Source organism: Scomber scombrus, chromosome 19, assembly GCF_963691925.1.
Source record: "Scomber scombrus chromosome 19, fScoSco1.1, whole genome shotgun sequence".
In the NCBI taxonomy this organism is placed as follows: domain Eukaryota; kingdom Metazoa; phylum Chordata; class Actinopteri; order Scombriformes; family Scombridae; genus Scomber; species Scomber scombrus.
In genome coordinates this window covers 27,503,395-27,521,087 of record NC_084988.1, presented here as the reverse complement: position 1 = coordinate 27,521,087, position 17,693 = coordinate 27,503,395, and the positions used below count along the sequence as shown (strand labels likewise).

The 17,693-nt window shown below is 37.9% G+C and overlaps 1 protein-coding gene across 2 annotated transcripts in view; it reads right to left on the bottom strand.

Annotated features, from left to right (window-relative positions):
* The window catches only part of gabrb1 (gamma-aminobutyric acid type A receptor subunit beta1), a 74,120-nt gene that overhangs the window by 55,029 nt on the left and 1,398 nt on the right, over positions 1-17,693 (bottom strand). The gene's annotated exons all lie outside the window — the stretch shown is intronic.

The window sequence follows — 17,693 nt, the reverse complement described above, 5'->3', positions numbered from 1 at the left end:
AGTCTGCAGCCTCTGAGATGCTGCACAGAGCACAGTGTCATTACACACAGCTGTTCACTGTTCATTTAATCAGCTGATGACACCAGACTGCTGCAGTATAACCACACACACCTCTATACTCATCAGACTGGTTAGTTATAACCACACACACCTCTACACTCATCAGACTGGTTAGTTATAACCACACACACCTCTATACTCATCAGACTGGTTAGTTATAACCTCACACACCTCTACACTCATCAGACTGGTCAGTTATAACCACACACACCTCTACACTCATCAGACTGGTTAGTTATAACCACACACACCTCTACACTCATCAGACTGGTCGGTTATAACCACACACACCTCTACACTCATCAGACTGGTCAGTTATAACCACACACACCTCTACACTCATCAGACTGGTTAGTTATAACCACACACACCTATACACTCATCAGACTGGTTAGTTATAACCTCACACACCTCTACACTCATCAGACTGGTCAGTTATAACCTCACACACCTCTACACTCATCAGACTGGTTAGTTATAACCTCACACACCTCTACACTCATCAGATTGGTTGGTTATAACCACACACACCTTTACACTCATCAGACTGGTTAGTTATAACCACACACACCTCTACACTCATCAGACTGGTCGGTTATAACCACACACACCTCTACACTCATCAGACTGGTTAGTTATAACCTCACACACCTCTACACTCATCAGACTGGTCAGTTATAACCACACACACCTCTAGACTCATCAGACTGGTTGGTTATAACTCTATATTCTTCATTTTATGAATTAAATGTCGGGTTAGCAGCTCATCAGACAACTTTCTTTTCAGCAAATTTAACTGATATTTTATTCTTGAAACACATTGCTTGACAAATGCGCCGTTATAAAAGCAATCTGCCAAAGTGACATCGCTCCTGGATATTAAAGGGAATGGGAGATGACACTCTGATTGGTTAACCGCATGTTACGCCCAAAATATACCTATAATTAATGAGAGGACTTAAGTCCAACCCTTTTGGACCATGCGCCTGGCGCATTGACCATTTTCCTGCCGTTAAAATGGCACCGCGCGATTCACGCCGTGCGCTATACATCGTTAAAAGTGCACACACACACACACACACACACACACACACACACACACACACACACACACACACACACACTTTCCAGCTCCTGAGTTGACTTAACACTATGTTCCTCCTTTAATGTGAATTAGGTGTACAATCATCCAGTAAGTCTGCTAATGTTTGTACGATAATCTACATTTATTATTATAAATCCTTGTAATAAACAAGGCACCTCCTCCATGAAGAGACACAGAAAACACTTTGATCAATGTCACATCTGTCATCGTGATATAGAGCCAGCTGTCTAGCTTTAAATTAGACTTTTGGAAAATGAGTTGAGGCTAAAGGTCATTTGACTAACTTCTCTAAGAATTTATAGGGGGGAATAATAATGTGTGAGCATTGTTCCAAGGATTTTTCTTCAGTTTTATGTCTATGTGCATACCTGGTATCATTGATGCTCAATAAAAATATATTTTAATTGCATAGTTCAATACATTACTGGAACACTCGGAGACACCATATGTCTATAATCCAACCAATTGTCCCAATACTTGAATTGAACAACAGTTTAGAAGTCTACACAATAACATAAAAAATGCTCTTTTCTGACTATATTAACTGTCTGACTGTATTAAAACACTCTTTTACTACTTCTATCCAGATACTTCAAACTTTTGAAAGTGTAGCACCTATAAAATATGAAGATAAGAACAGCACAATGAAATAACTGCATAGTATAATTCTAAATGATATTTCTACTGGACCACTTTGCTCTTTACTACACCTATCTACTACAAGTCATGTAAAGAACAGAAATTTAGTGAATAACGGTGACCACTAGAGGGCAAAGTGAGGCGATTTAATCTGTCTATGGTTAATTTAGCTAAATTCTATCATAGAAAATTCCCAGTTGGACGATTTTGACTGGCATTACTTCATGAACAATGACCTATAGGTTACTGGATGATTATATCTTTAATAAACATTAAATCAAACTTTGGCTCAGCACACACTCAAGCAAAGCATTACTTTCATTAACGACTGGCATCTATTAAATGTTCTTATCTGAAGTCACTGCAGAGTGAAGAACCAACGGGGTATGATAAGTGTGTTGTGTCTGCGTGTGTGTGTGTGTGTGTGTGTGTGTGTGTGTGTGTGTGTGTGTGTGTGTGTGTGTGTGTGTGTGTGTGTGTGTGTGTGTGTGTGTGTGTGTGTGTAAGCATGGAGTTAGAAAGGAGAGAAAGACCATTTGAGAAAGATAGAAACCTAGTGATAGAGTGATAGTCTCAACTCATCAAAATAAGCTGATGAGGTTAAATTGTCGTAACACAGTCTATTTTTTTTCCAAGTAAAAGTCTCAATCCAGTGTTTTTTGAGACTTGAGGAGTTGATGAAAAAAAAAACTGCCTTTTAGTCTTTCATAAATCTCAAATTCCGACACAGCTGAGCATCCGTGGAGGTAGAATGGGAGGAAGACTCAGATTTACACTTTAACATTGACAAGGGAGTGTCAGTATACATTTGAGGTAATTCCAAACTCAAGTTGAGTTGGGGGACACTGTATCTCCTGTATAGTACTCAGCAAAAGTTTACCTTGAGAATAGTCTAACTGATATCTGTACGATATCAAATGGATGAGTTACTAAAATTCAGAGGTAATACATTCTTTACTCAGTGGCCACACTGCCATCTAGGGACTATGGATAGTGTAAATATAGGGTATCCCAAGTCTCATATTTGATTTTTACTTCAATCTTCACCTGAACTGGAGCATCCCAAGTCTTTATTTCTGCTCCAAGGAGTGAGGAGGGATTTTTTGTGGGTGATGTCAAGTTTGCACACGTTTCTACACACGCAAACCTTTAGTAAATCAGGCCCCATGTGTTTTACTGGATATTTTATGTGATACATCATTAAATACAATTTATGTTAGAATCACTACTGATTCACCATAGTGATGAAGTATCTGACTTTTTGCATGTAAAAATCAATTGAATTATGTTTTCTAGAGTTAGAAAATATAAGCAGCTGTTTAAAGAAAGTTCCAGACACATTCCTCTCCCTGGAAACAAAGGAATGAATAATCGTTAGAGGTTTGGATGTGAAGCATCTTCCCAACACCCAAAATCCTGCCTGTCTTTGTTAGTTGATAAAGACCTGACAGCCTTCCTTTCACATTCTGGCCCTCACCTAAACTCACCATGACTCTGCTCCAGTTTATCTTAGTTTTTCTCCTTTTTTTTATGTGTCTTGCCTAAAGCATGCACCCAATTTGAACTTTTTCTAAAATAAAGCTGCAGTTTGCACCTCAGTATTAAACTGAAGGAACTATTTCTTTTTATATGTGTTCTGTCTACCAGCTCATATCTGACTGCCTTGGAAGAACTGTGACAGCTGCACATTGGCCATGGACCTCTGCTCCTCCTGGACTGATGGAAAACTGCAAAAAATGTGTTAGCCACACCCAAACACACCACTGTACTTCTGCACTTCTGCCCCACTATATCAAAATGGGGTCTGAATGTCTCTCGATTGTTTTTTGTAAGAAACCAGAACATTGATATTAGATATATACAGTGAGGTTTAGGCAATACAAATAGTTTAGTTTAGTATAGTATTACACAATGTGGTAAATACACATTAAATGTAGTTTTGTGACAGTCACTCACATAAAAAACCAACTTGTGATACACCCCTCCACCACCCTAAACTGTACACCTTTATTACTTTCAGCCTCACTGAAGTACTAAATGACATCCTAATTGCTGTTCTGAGACTGTAAGTTATATTTATTTATTTTATTTGTAAGTGATCATGTACACTATTAAACATAAATGTTACCATTTTATATCTCACTATACCAGAGTAAGCTTACAGCTAATTTTCCTCCACAGGTAAAACAGATGCACAATAAAAAAAAAACAGTATGAAGCAAAAAACACACAGTAACACATGACACCCACAATGTCAACTAGAAATGACAAATATATACTAAAGCAAGATGATTTTCTTCCATGAGAAAATGTAAAGTCAATGTTTACAGAGTTGAGTAGCTTTAAGCAGACTTATATATTGAGTTTTAAATGGTGGCACTGTACAAATATGATGAAATGTGGAAACCTCATATGATCATAATTGCCAGGGATAGACTGCCTCAAAAACAACATTTTCTTTTTGATTCAGGCATGTGGAGAAGCGGTAAGACTTTCTCCCTCTGTGGAAGATACCCATACAGAGCAGCATAACATTTACAGTTAAACCCACAAGCTCATATTTCAGCCACAGCCTTATGTTGTCCACAGTCTCATATTTCACTGCCGCCCAGTTGGCTGACCTGACTGCCCGGCTCAGGTCAGTTCTGCTCTTCATCTCTCTTCTCAGAAATGCCATCTCAGACCATGTGATCAAATGGAGCTCCATTAACCTCTTGTCTAATGGCTCTGTCTGTCTGGACAAGCTCACAAGTGAAAGTCAGAGCTGTTAAATGGCTCATGCAAAACCTTGATACTCACAGATGAGAGACTAAATGCTGTCTGGCACATTTCAAGCTGTAACCAAAACCCAAAGTGCAACTTAAACAAAGGCTTTGCTCTTCGGCCAGGCTGCTGTAGTTTTGTTTTAATACAGAAAAGGCAAAAGGTCAAAACTGTGTTGTAATGCTGCAGCTCATGTGGTAGTGTATACTGCACCACCGAGTTACCTACACACTCATTTAGTAATCTTACAAACCAGCAAATTACAAAGCACATGTGATATTAAAGCTTTTTGCATATGTGAAATAGTTTACGCCACAAATGTGTTTATATCATGAGACAACTTATTGTTTTTTGGAAGAGCTCCTCTGTAAAGGACACAGGTTTAAACAAGGCAAATGGTGGTGCAAAAAATTCAAAGTGACAATATACACTAATTGAACATTAATGACAAAATGTTAACAGTTAGATTTGGTGGGTAAAATTCTTCTCATTAAAGGAGAAGGACGTAAAGAATAGCCTTTAAAGAACAGTAACCCTTACATACTAGTTTAAGTAGGAGGAGATGGGGGCAAACACTGATGGTATGAACACACCAGCAGAATAATAGGGAGGGATATCAGGTTACAATGGCTGCACTATCCTCCTTAATGAACATGGACTTACTAGTCAGCTAGTAGACACATGATGAATGTAGCAGTGATTGTACAAGCATAACTTTTATACTGTCTGAACTAACACTGTGTGCCATGTATTGTTGGTTGTAATCCAACACATCAGAAGTATTAATCTTATATTACCTTTACATTATTTATTTATTTATGCTTTACTTATTTGATTTGTGACAGATAAACAACTGATTTGGATTTGATAGTAATACGTTTGATACAAGTTTAGTTAATGTTACTAATATGCCGTAACTAAATGACATGCCAATCCATTGATCTAGATGAAAAGTCAAAGGATAACCAAAGTCTATAGAATTCATCCTCTGGGAGCTTTGAATGTCTGTATAAACTGTGAACCATTTCCACTAGATATTCTTCTTTTGTAAAAAGCACATGTTCTTGTGCTAAGGTTATTATTTTCTTCACCAACTTCTGTGTGGTGCTGTTGTAGGTGACTTGAGTTTTTTCTGAAAATGAGCCATAAAGCCAAAATCTTATTAAGATAAAAAAAAGCTGTGAATGTACAGTAGGTGATATATGAGGGTTCTGAGGTTTCATTCCTCTCACATCACACAGTCATTTGATTGATTGTTAATATTAAAATATTGATCAGCAAAACGTTGCAATTTTGCCAAGTGGATAGAAATTTGTTAACAAAAAACATGAATCATTTCCAGGTTTAAACTTTCCCGCTCATCACTGTCAAATACTTGCTCAGAATTCTACATATTAAATGTAATACAAATATAGCCTAGTGTGCATGCTTCCTTATGAGTTAGTTTTTACATTGTTGAGCAACCTGCAGTTAGATTCATATTTAAATACCTTGGCCACTCTAACCCTACATGCTGGTAAGGCTTCAGACAGCAGCACTCTTCCTGTAAAGCCTGTGGTAAACAGCTGGCCTGATCTATCAGTGAACTGCAGGAGTACTGACCATTCACAGGGACGACTGAATTTGGTTGTCTCATTGAGAAAATAATACCTTGCAAATCCTTTGCAACTTAAAATTGTCATTAATCATAAAGTCTCAATGATACGTGATTTAAAAAAAAAAAAAAAAGCGTAAATGAAGAGGCTGCGTCCCATCGTCACACAGGTAACTGCTGTTGATTCACTTCACCAAACCTCCTCACACAATAACTGTCAAATTGAAACTGAAACTATATTCATACATCCATCAAACAGTGGCAGTTCTATTCCATATGAAGCCCATGTGGCCATGTTGAATACCTTATTGCCAGACATCCACCTAATGTAATCTCAAGTGGGCTGTAAAAGTAAAACCATTAAATAACAACCTACAAAAAAATAAAAAAAAACATAATATATAATATACTTTACAATAATATACCATCTACTTACAAAACAAATGAACAGTGAGATGTCTGAAAAAAATGAGTGCAATGTCTCAGTCTTATTAAGATTATTTTGGACAGAAGCTGTTGATTGATGTTTAATATCTGAATGTTTTAGATATGACCACAATATGTCTTCATTGTTTGTTTTCAGAGAATAGTAAAACCTCTGAAGCAGCTTTTACATGAAGTAAGCTCCTCACAGTTGAACTGAAACCTGACATCATACTTTGCAAAGTTATCCAGTGGGCCAGATTAGACCCCTTGGTGGGCCGGTTCTGGCCCATGGGCCGAATGTTTGACATCCCTAATCTAGGGGGGACTGGAGCCTATCCCAACTCTGGATGAGAGGTTGGTTTCACCTGCATCACTTACAACACACACATTCACACACCCATCTACACTTTTAACCTCACTTACTAGATTTCAAACCCAGGACCCAGAATGACAACATTGATATTGGAGCACACTGTTAATGTTATTCATAGCTACCTTCTAACAAAGATATAGTCCCTGTGAAATCTATATGATATTGCTTCTAAAAAAAAAGTTGTCGATAAACTTTTCAAGTGTTATTTTTTAGTGTTGTGAGTACCACACACTAAATAATTAAGAATAATTCCAAAAGTATCTGCATGGATAGCCACTACTAGATAATAGTAAGAAAATCACAACAAATGATTTTCTAAATTTGGATCCAAATCTTTCATTAAAGCTATTACAATAGATTCAACACCATTGTTTTTTGTAGGTCACTTTGTTTTGTCATTATGGTTTTATTAAGTATTTAGTATTGTTTAGTTGTAGGAGGGGATTGCCCATTCTAATGCAGTGCATTGAGAGTTCTGTGACCCCCACTGGCCCCAGATCTGAATGAGCTGTCTAAAAACAGGATACATTATGACACCTCGATATCTTCCCAGTGCAGAGATGAAGTGTTGTCTGCAGAGCTTCTCATAAATCCTAATGCTGAGGTGTTGCCGGACACATCACTCTGCCGGGCCAATCGATAACAGCTGCTGGGAGGACATACACTGATAACACATGACTCTCTCTAAACGCACAATACAGTCCTGTGGGAGGATTTCATTTGTTGTTGGTTCTTTGTTGCAAAATATAAATCAACAAAATTGGAGAATTCATTTGGATTTTAACATATTTTAGATAAAGATATATTATGTAGTTTAAGCATTGTCAAGTTCCTAAATGTAGAGCGCAGGATAAAATGTTATCAGTCTAATTTTCTCATATTAGTCAACAGAAATGAGTGATAGCAGTGATAGAGGGTCTGTATCTGTAAAACAACCCCAAAGCATTCACAAGCTAGTTATAGGCTGCTATTAAGAGGGATTAAACAACTACTCATAGACAAAGCTATCAGATCCATTGACTGATACATAATCTTATTAGCTTATAGATGTTGATGAAACTGAAGGCAATGCACACACTTTCATTAACAGCTGATGAGTTGCTTATTGCTTATGAGCTGATGCTGTTGATTGATTTTTTGGCAGAGAACGCTTTCTAGAGCCTTGGGGTTGGTGTTTTCTATCAGAAGATGTGTCATTAAAGCACACAATGCTCATAGATTTCATGAAAAGACAAGCACCAAGGAAGTACACTGCAGCACCGAATCATCAATTCATTGTGGTTGCCATTATAACAAATACGTTTCCTCATCTACATACAGGCTCCAAAGCAGTCCTGGAGCTGGTCTGAATGGAGGCTGCAGAAAGAAACAACAATGCCACCAGTCTTACTTAAGCTCTTAAGTTAGACAGTTGCACAGATATAAAAGCTGTGTCTGAAATCTCCCCCAAGTCACACATTCATTCCCAGGACTCCCTTTATTATAGTATTAGTAAACTCAATACTTTAATGAACAGTAAATGTAATGTAATGTTATCACTAACAGCTGTAGAGTTTAAAGTCTTGCATCAATAAATGTGGTATATTATTATATATTATTATTATATGGTATATCGTATTGTGGTATTAGTAGAGCATTCATTGGGTACATTTTTGAGGGCACCATATCGTATTCATCACATCACATTAATGATACACACAGAATTCACATCATCAAATCAAATGGTGGAAGGCAATTATAATGCACTATATAGTGAACAGGGAGTGATTTGGACAGATCCAAAGATGAACTAAAAGTTTAGAGGCCCTAAACTTCAGACAATTTCAGGATTGTTTCCATGGTAACAAGCACTGTGGTACCACTGTTGATCTCACAAACGTTGCTTTCTCATTCATGTTATCCCCAAAACACAAATGACTGCTTATCAGATAACTCTAATAGATTTGAAAATCAAGTGCAAACTGTGTTATGTTATGATGATGATGATGGGGGTATTTCTGTGTAACCACAAAACCTCATGTTGCATCACTGTTGCTTTACCTTACCAGCGGCTCTTGCCTCTGACAGCACAGCACATCAGATGACTAAGGCTAGTACAGGCCTGACAATGATCTCAAATCTCCCTTTAATTTGCTCACTAACTGCCAAGTTCACTAGACCTTCACAAGCATACAGGCCCTGTCTGCCGGTCTCGCATCAATGTCAAGGACAAGGTTGCTTGATTTGTCCCAATGTGACATGAGAAATGTCCTGAAGGAGGAGACTTCTTCCATGTCACTCTTTGTCTATATGTAAGACGAAAGCCTACAGAGATGAGTCGGTTGTCAGTCGGTCCAGAGACAGACAGAAACACCTATGGACCCGGCTGCTATGTAATTAGGTATGTATATTCAATTCCTCAAGAAAATGACTCTTAAACACAATAATGAGTGTTTGATCCACTCATTTCTTCCCTCTGATTAACAGTTTTCGTCACTTTCAAAATCTGACAATAAGAATCACGCCCACTTTACACAGGGATTGGCAAGGTGTGTAGAGATGTGAATTATGCAGGGTACAGTGTGTGTGTGTGTGTGTGTGTGTGTGTGTGTGTGTGTGTGTACAGTTTACTGCAAAAAAAAGAATGCTTTTGAAGAGAGACAGCCTGAAAGTGTGTGTGTTATACAATTCATTGTCTCCAACTTCTCAATGATGTCTTTTTATTGTGTCACGAATCTTAGCCATGAATAGTATGGGTATGTCATGCTGGAATATTTTGTGGCTTGGAGCTGAAAAACAGCTCAGACTCCAGGTATGGAGGACCACAAGAGTCATGGAAATAGTAATAATTATTTCAATAATTAATAACTAATTGTACACTAAAAACTGAATTTAATGAATCAATGAATTGATAGACTTATTTACAAAGTAAACAATTATTGATATTTTAATGGGAAATGAAAAGAAGAATTATAAAAAGAAATATCACAAATGAAATAATTATCCACCAATACATAAACTAAAAAGAGATTTACAAAAACAACTTTTAAATAGTGGTGGGGAGCTATTTCATTTGTTGCCCATTGAAATGTTGAATAATGAATGATTTTACTTTATTTATTTATGGATTCATTAATAGATTAATAAACTAATGTATTAATTCCTAATTTTTATTGTACAAAGAAATGCTTTATTTTTATTTCTGTGACACTTGTGGTCCTCCATACAAGGAACCCTAACCCTCTGACCCAAGAAAGAGTTAGGTAATAAACATCTGTAAAACAGCAATTTGTTATTTTTACACTTTCTATGTATAGATGAAACAAAGCAGATATAATGTGTTAATCTGTAAGCTTTAGGTGAGATATGTTAGTCTCAAAAAGGCTTCTCATGTTATCCCTGCACATTTAATACAACTTCCTTCCAATCACTTCATATCCAGATAGTCTTTACCGTGTCACCTCTACAGGACTACTGAATCCAGACAGGTGAAGCTGTGTTACTGATAACTGTATCTGACCTTTCAGTCAATGTTCTGTCAGGAGTGCATATACCATGAGTGTTAGCAGTAAAGGTTTGTCCTTTGAAGGGAAATGAGTGAGCAAGATGGCAAGACAATTTGTCAGTTAAGTCACCCTTTTCTGTATATGATAATCGTGCAATGAAATGCACTGAATGTGTGTGATGGTGATAGGCATTTTCTCCCATCAGAGGTGAGAACAATGAAGTGTACCGCACCTCAGAGAAGTGTGAAGAAAGTTATTTAAGGGATTGTGATATGTTCTAGCAGAGGAGAGGTGACTAAGGTCATGTGACAGGTGGCTGAAAACTGCAAGAGAGGTGACAGACAATACAGAAACAGAAGATCAGCAGTTAGACAGGGAGTAGAGACAGCTGGAGGATGACAGCCATTCTCTCTGAATCACACTGAATATACAGTTAGTCCTCACAGATTATATCTCTGTTTAGAACAGAAACACACATTTCAAAATAATGTCAAATTATTACAATTTGGGTCTTATTTGTATTGCTTTGTCCATCATTTGGTCTATTTTACAGTGCACTCCCTAAGTTAACAGTGAAATAATTACAACAAAGTTCAAGGGAGCTACAAGCATGAGCAGTCAGACTTTTATTTGGGGGTCAAACTGAAAGTGAGCACACCTAAAATGTCTGTAGTAAAACCTTGTTACACAGGAAAATACAGTAAAATGCATGCTAAGCCTTCCCTACAATTGCTTAAGTTGCTGGAGTTATACACACACAACAGACACAAGGTTCTTCTGCTTCTACTTAAAGAAACAACATAGGACTCTTCATATTTCAGTTTGTTAGATGAGCATCCTCAGTTCTTCTTTTCCTCTCTGTCCAAAATGTGTCCATATTTATATCATTTTGACCTCTGAACAAATCTTGCAAATCTAAATTTTGACAGCCTCGCTAGCATCAGAGCACTGTTGTTTCTTTGTTGTTTGCTGATGAATCATCATTTTTGGATCTATTCCACACCAACCGACATTTTAACTTGTCGGGAGAAAAGGCACATATGGAAATAATGGCTCCATCCGAACAATACCTAGATTGTGCTACCATTTCAGCTACTTGTGAGTGACAAAACTTTACCCATGTGTATTTAATGGTCTGTAGGCATTTTAGTGTGCAGGGGGTGGAGTCATGGCTGAAGTTGACTAAGAGAAGAAAAAACATCACCGAATTAGACAAGTCCAGACAAGTTTTTGAGTTTTGAAAACCCAAACCAGAGATTGTAACAACAGTGAACATCCTTATGTCCAAGTAGAAGTACCATTTTTCCAATTCCTGAACCACTGACAAGCACTCCTGTTCTGGGGTTGAACCTCTCCACTGGGTTCAGGGTTCGGCTAGTGAAAGCAATGACCCTCTCACTTCCCAATCCTGTTTGCTGGGCCAAGATGGAACCCAATCGAACATCACTAGCATCAGTGTATAGAATGAGAGGCAAGGTGTAATCAGGGTGGCCAAGAATTGGTGGACAGGCAAGATGTTGCTTCAGTCTTTCAAAAGCAACTTGACAAGCGGATGTCAAGATGTATTTTGAACCTTTTCTCCTTAGAGTATCAAGGGAGTCTGCTATCTGTGAGAAGTTGGGCACAAGGCGATGGTTCCAGCCTGCCATTCACAGGAATCTCTGACCTTTTTTGGTATTCCTTGAAGCCAGATGAACAACGGTATGGTTTCTGTATGATTGGTATGTCATGGAAGAATAGAACTTGTTCTGTGCAGACGTCAGCATTCAGTTCAAATTGCATACACAATCGTCTCTTCCCTGGCTCATCCAGATGAACACATTGAATGCAGTTCAGCAACCAAAAGACCACTTGAGAACTCTTGTAACACCAAGGCTGGGGAGACAGCAGAATAAAAGGCAACTTGAGGTTGTGTTGGATCACTCTCAGGTCCTGCCACTTCCTCCCAGATGAAGTCATATTTCTTCTTGATGATTCAAACTAGTAAATGTTCTCCAACACATCAAACTGTATCCCAGAAAGGAAAATAAAGTCAAGGCCAAGGACAACAGGTAGGGTGGAGTAGGCAAGACCACCACAGGTACGTTTGCAGTTTGCAGATGAATGTTGAGCTGTAACTCACTCCCTGTGTCATCAGCCAGGGCTTCAACACCTCCTCACATCCTCTCAATTCCTTTCAAAGAGTATCAATGATGAAAGTGTAGAATTGTTTCTCAATTACTTAGAAGTATATAAATACAAAACAAGAGAGACCTTCAAACCTTTCAAATAACAAAACATTTTCCACTTATAGTTTCTGTGGTTCAGTTTTCACTTAATAAACCACAAAACAGTGTCTGAGCCATTAGAAGTTCATTCCTCAGTCTATAAACAACATAAAACTGTCTCAGTGGGATTAAGAGTTGATTTTTCAGTTCAACACGACACAAATACTCTGTTCTCTTTGACACCCTACAGCATGTATGAGAGGAAAAAAAACAGTACTCATATTAACCAGTGTTAACAGGGAAACAGTCAGTCACGTCAGTCAGTCAGACCAGCAGTAAGTTAACAGTCAGCACTCTGGAAACCACTCCAGCCAGGCTTGATCCTTCCTGGTATCGTCCTTTGCTTGTGGAGAATTGATCTGAACGGAGGACTAAACTTCCTCACACACTATTTTGCTGGCACGTTTTGGGTCCTCCCAACCCTGTGACTTTGTTGATGCTCTGACATTTTCTCTAGCACCACCATGAGTTTCATTGATTGGGACTCATAAGACCTGCCAGGGGATCATAAAATAAGTCCTAATGGGATATGATGAATGTGTTGTAAACAGCTTCATTTATATATCCAGCAGACACAGAGCATCAGAAGCATTCATTCAGAGTCATTTCCATGTATTCATGTTCATCTTCACCTGATATTCACTCTGTTTTTAGCTCTGCTTTGGTCTCCTGTGCTGTGGTATATTAATCTTCAGAGACTCTGCACTCTGCTTGTATTTTCTTAATATCTTGCTGTGGACTGGGTGTAGACCCTCTGGGCAGTGGGTCTTAGCCCCCAGCCAGTAACAGCATGCAGGGTGTGAAGTTGGTAACATCACCACCCCACCCCCCAAATCTTCCAGCAAGACTGCAAAGGTGCCTGTGTCTCAAAAGTATTGTTGTCAGCTTGGTTATATAAAAAGCATGTGTGCATTTCTCTGGACTGAGCAGCTGTCAGGAGATAATGGTTGCTAACATTAATTAAGACTGTTTGTCTTTAAGCGTTGATATGTTGTTCAACTTGTTTTTCTATAACAAGCTGAGTGTGACACGTTTCCTGGTGTGAGCTAAAAATATTTTCTATGCAGAGCAAACGATGTTTTGGTCTGTTATTTAGCTAATTGTACCTCATGGTAATGAGTGTTAACCTGCATCTGTTTTTGAGCTTTAGCAACTGTTAGTGAGTGAGTGTGTGTGTGTGTGTGTGTGTGTGTGTGTGTGTGTGTGTGTGTGTGTGTGTGTGTGTGTGTGTGTGTGTGTGTGTGTTACTTGTATGGCTATCATTGTGAGAACCAGTTTGAGTTTTCTATCTGGGGAACGAGGAGATTTTAGGAAAGTAAGAACAGTTTGGCCGGCCCTCACTTTCTGACACACCTTCAAAGGGATGTTTGAGGTTTCATACTTGGTTTTAGGGGAAAGGTTAGAATTGGGTTTAGGCTCAGTTTTGGGTTAGGCGTTTAATTGTGATGGTGAAGGTTCGGTTAGGGGCTAGAGAATGCATTATGTCAATGAACGTCCTCACTATGATAGCTATACAAAAATGCATTCACATAGTAACATTAGTGTTAACCTATGCAATACATATATATATATATATATATATATATATATTCATATGTTTATTGGTTTAGAGTTTAGTTTATTGGTGTGGGTGAGTGTGGATTAGGAACTGAATATTAGTTTTAAAATCATTTTCTTTATTGTTACATGTTATTGTTGGGTTTATGAAAACCATTTCATTCAAGGGTTCATAATTATTATATTAATTTATTGAGGAACACTTATTTTAAATTAGAAGTGTAATAAAAATAAAAACACAATCTTTATGCCTTTTTTCCCTTTTGTTCAAATACAAATATAAATACTGGGCTCTCTGCACATTCCTGCTATCCACATAAGAGCTAATGGATTTCCAGCTTTTACTTCTGACCACCTAACTTTAGTTGAGCATTCTTATCCCATTACGGCACTACAGAAGTATTGCCACCTGCAGGGGATTCTTTTACAACCCACTCACAAGACATGACCCTTATACCTGACTGGTTTAGATCACCTTTATTTAATCACTGCAAATTAACCAGTCCACGTTGGCCCACCTTAAAAACAGATAAGGCTACAGGAGCACCTCGAACCCGAACCTCCTACCAGAAGATAACCTTCCTTTGATATGTGTGACCGTCAAAGCAGCAGAAAACAGAGTGTGAATGAGTGGAAAGTATTAGCATCTGTCACTACATTACTACACCAGCCCATGTTGCACCATTTATGACCCTCAGTGGCATGTCAGGGATCACACTGAAACAGAAGATGAACTGAGATCCATAGAAGACAGGAGCTTCTATGCGGATACTTGTCTCCACAGTGTATGATCACCCACTACATACTGTAGTTTAGGACCTACCTAAGGAAGCCTGTTCTGACAACACTGTTCTCACATGGTTAAAGTCAGAATCCTGACACTTTAGAGTGTTTGTGGGTAAATGGATTATGGAAATTTAGGAGCTAACAGGTCAACACACTTGACAATATGTGGAAGTCTCCATACCAGTGGAATCAACGCCCATCATCCCACTTCTATCCAGAGTCAGAACAGTTCCAGACTGCACAAGAAACTCAAACAGTTGTTGAAATTCAATGATTTTAACTCCATGACAGTTTTATCCCAAAGCTGGTCCAAGTCACGTACGCCTTTTCCATTTCAGGAATGTGACCAAATATAACAAAACGTCATGTATCATCACAGGCTCTGCTTTTCTTTCCACTGTTTTACACCCACTGTAGGGACGACTTCCTATAAATCAATTTGGGTATTGCTCAGGAGGTGATGCTGAATGTAAGTTCCATACTTTCAGGGGTTAGCAGCAGTGTTATCATCACTGGTCATTCAGATGTTATGTCAGAATGGCTACAACACACACTACAACCCTAAAAACTATTTTCAACAATCTCTTCAAATTAAAAGACAAATACTTTGTATGACCCTCTAAAACCCTAACCATACAAATCACAATTGAAAAATAAATACATTTTGTGATTCAATGACACTATGGTTAACGTTTGGTTAGGTTGTGGCACAAAAACAGCTTGGTTATATTTAAAATGAGTATTTAAACCTAGGAAAGGTTACTACTTTCTTAAAGTTAGGGGCTGATGGTTGACTTGGTTTAAAACAAATAAATATATATATATAAATATATATATATAACTGTGATCTCTTGTGTTAAAGTCTGTTTAGTGGACCTGTGCATCCATGGACTTAGTCTCTCTATAACAACATGACATGACTTCATGGTTTGCTCTCAACAGACAAGACAAGAGTAATAGGCTTGTTCACTACTTTTTGCTATCATGCAATGTAATGTCTTACATTTTGTATATGTGAAAATTACAGTTGTGTGACTCCACAGCTGACAATAATGACACAAATTGAGGATGTTTAATAATAGTTTTCAAACAAAGCTTTACCAGCAAATCTTCTGACTTCAATGACTGTACTGAATCACTGATTTGTCACTGAATGAATCAGTTGCTTTCTGCAGTGTAGCTCCTCACTGATGACTGTGAAAACGGATGTCAGCCCAGGTGATTGCTGGTACATTATCTCCTTGTTAAAGCTTATTAAAAGACCTCAAAAGCTAAAGAAAACAATCATAAACTGATCGCTCTGTCACAAATAATCGTCTGCTGAGCTATTTAACATAAGCTGAGTGATTGTATGCAACTAAATGTGACTGCTTGGACTAGCAACAGACTGGACATACTACTGAACTTAAAGGATAAAGCTGGTGATTTTTTATTTTGTTCTTATTGTGAATAAATCTCATGTGCAGAGCCAAACCAACCAGTGTGGGTCATTGACATGTTTTTAATAGTTTTTGGACAACGATGGATGTCAACAGCATAGAAGTATAATAGCAGGCTTTGGATAAACACACAATACTTGTTTGTGGATCAATAAATTGGTGGTTTGTCTGTGCAAATAAGATTTGTTGGTATAGAAAATCACCAGCCATATCCTTTAAGACAGTCAGAATCAGCTCTGAACGTTGGGCCATATGAACAGTGATGGGTTCACTCTCTGACATAAGTACTGAAGTGCATTTAAACAGTGACGCAACTGCTTAGTGTAAGATAAAAGTGTCCAAACTGAACTGGACAAAGTGATTTGAATTAGCAAAGGGATTCATGATTTCGTAATACGCGTACAAAATCTCAATGTACTGCTCACTATTCAGTAAACCATAGTCTAACTATATATTTAGTGTATTATACAAGGACATATGGAGTAGTGAATGAGTCATAATTACTAAGGCTGCAGTAGGGGTGTACTTGAACATACGTAAACATATGTTATTAAGGACCACTTGCAGAAACAACTGATTAAGGTCTCACCAGTTTACTATTACATCATTTGGAGCAGAAGAACAGATAAATAAACAGTACAGGATTGAGTCACACTGATACTCCACCAACCCCTAGTGGCCAGCTGTTTAGGAAATTATCATTACTTATTTAATGAAACTATAAAATCTGTTTTTACACATTAAAATCTTCAGTAGGAACCAATGGGCTTGAAGTTGAGTTTCATAGACAAAATCAGCAAATCAGTAAGCAATGACAAACAGATCAACAGATTTTTGGTTTTAGTTTTTCATGGGATTTGTTGACAGTAAGAAAACTATAGTGCATGAGCCTTAGCTTTCAATGAATGAAATTCATTGAACCTATATTCAAAGTTTTGGCCATCACTATCTGCAAATTAATATTCCTTAATAATAATAAGACACAGGTTCATCGAACAGGCAGAGAAATGCAAAATGTAAACAAACAGATTTTCTGGCCTGGGACTGAAAGCTGACTTGTATGAACACTTAGAAAGATGTAGATTAGGCTTTATGTGTCCATAATTATGTTCAGATTGACTCTCTCTCTCTCTCTCTCTCTCTCTCTCTCTCTCTCTCTCTCTCTCTCTCATACACACGCAAACGCAAGCACACACACA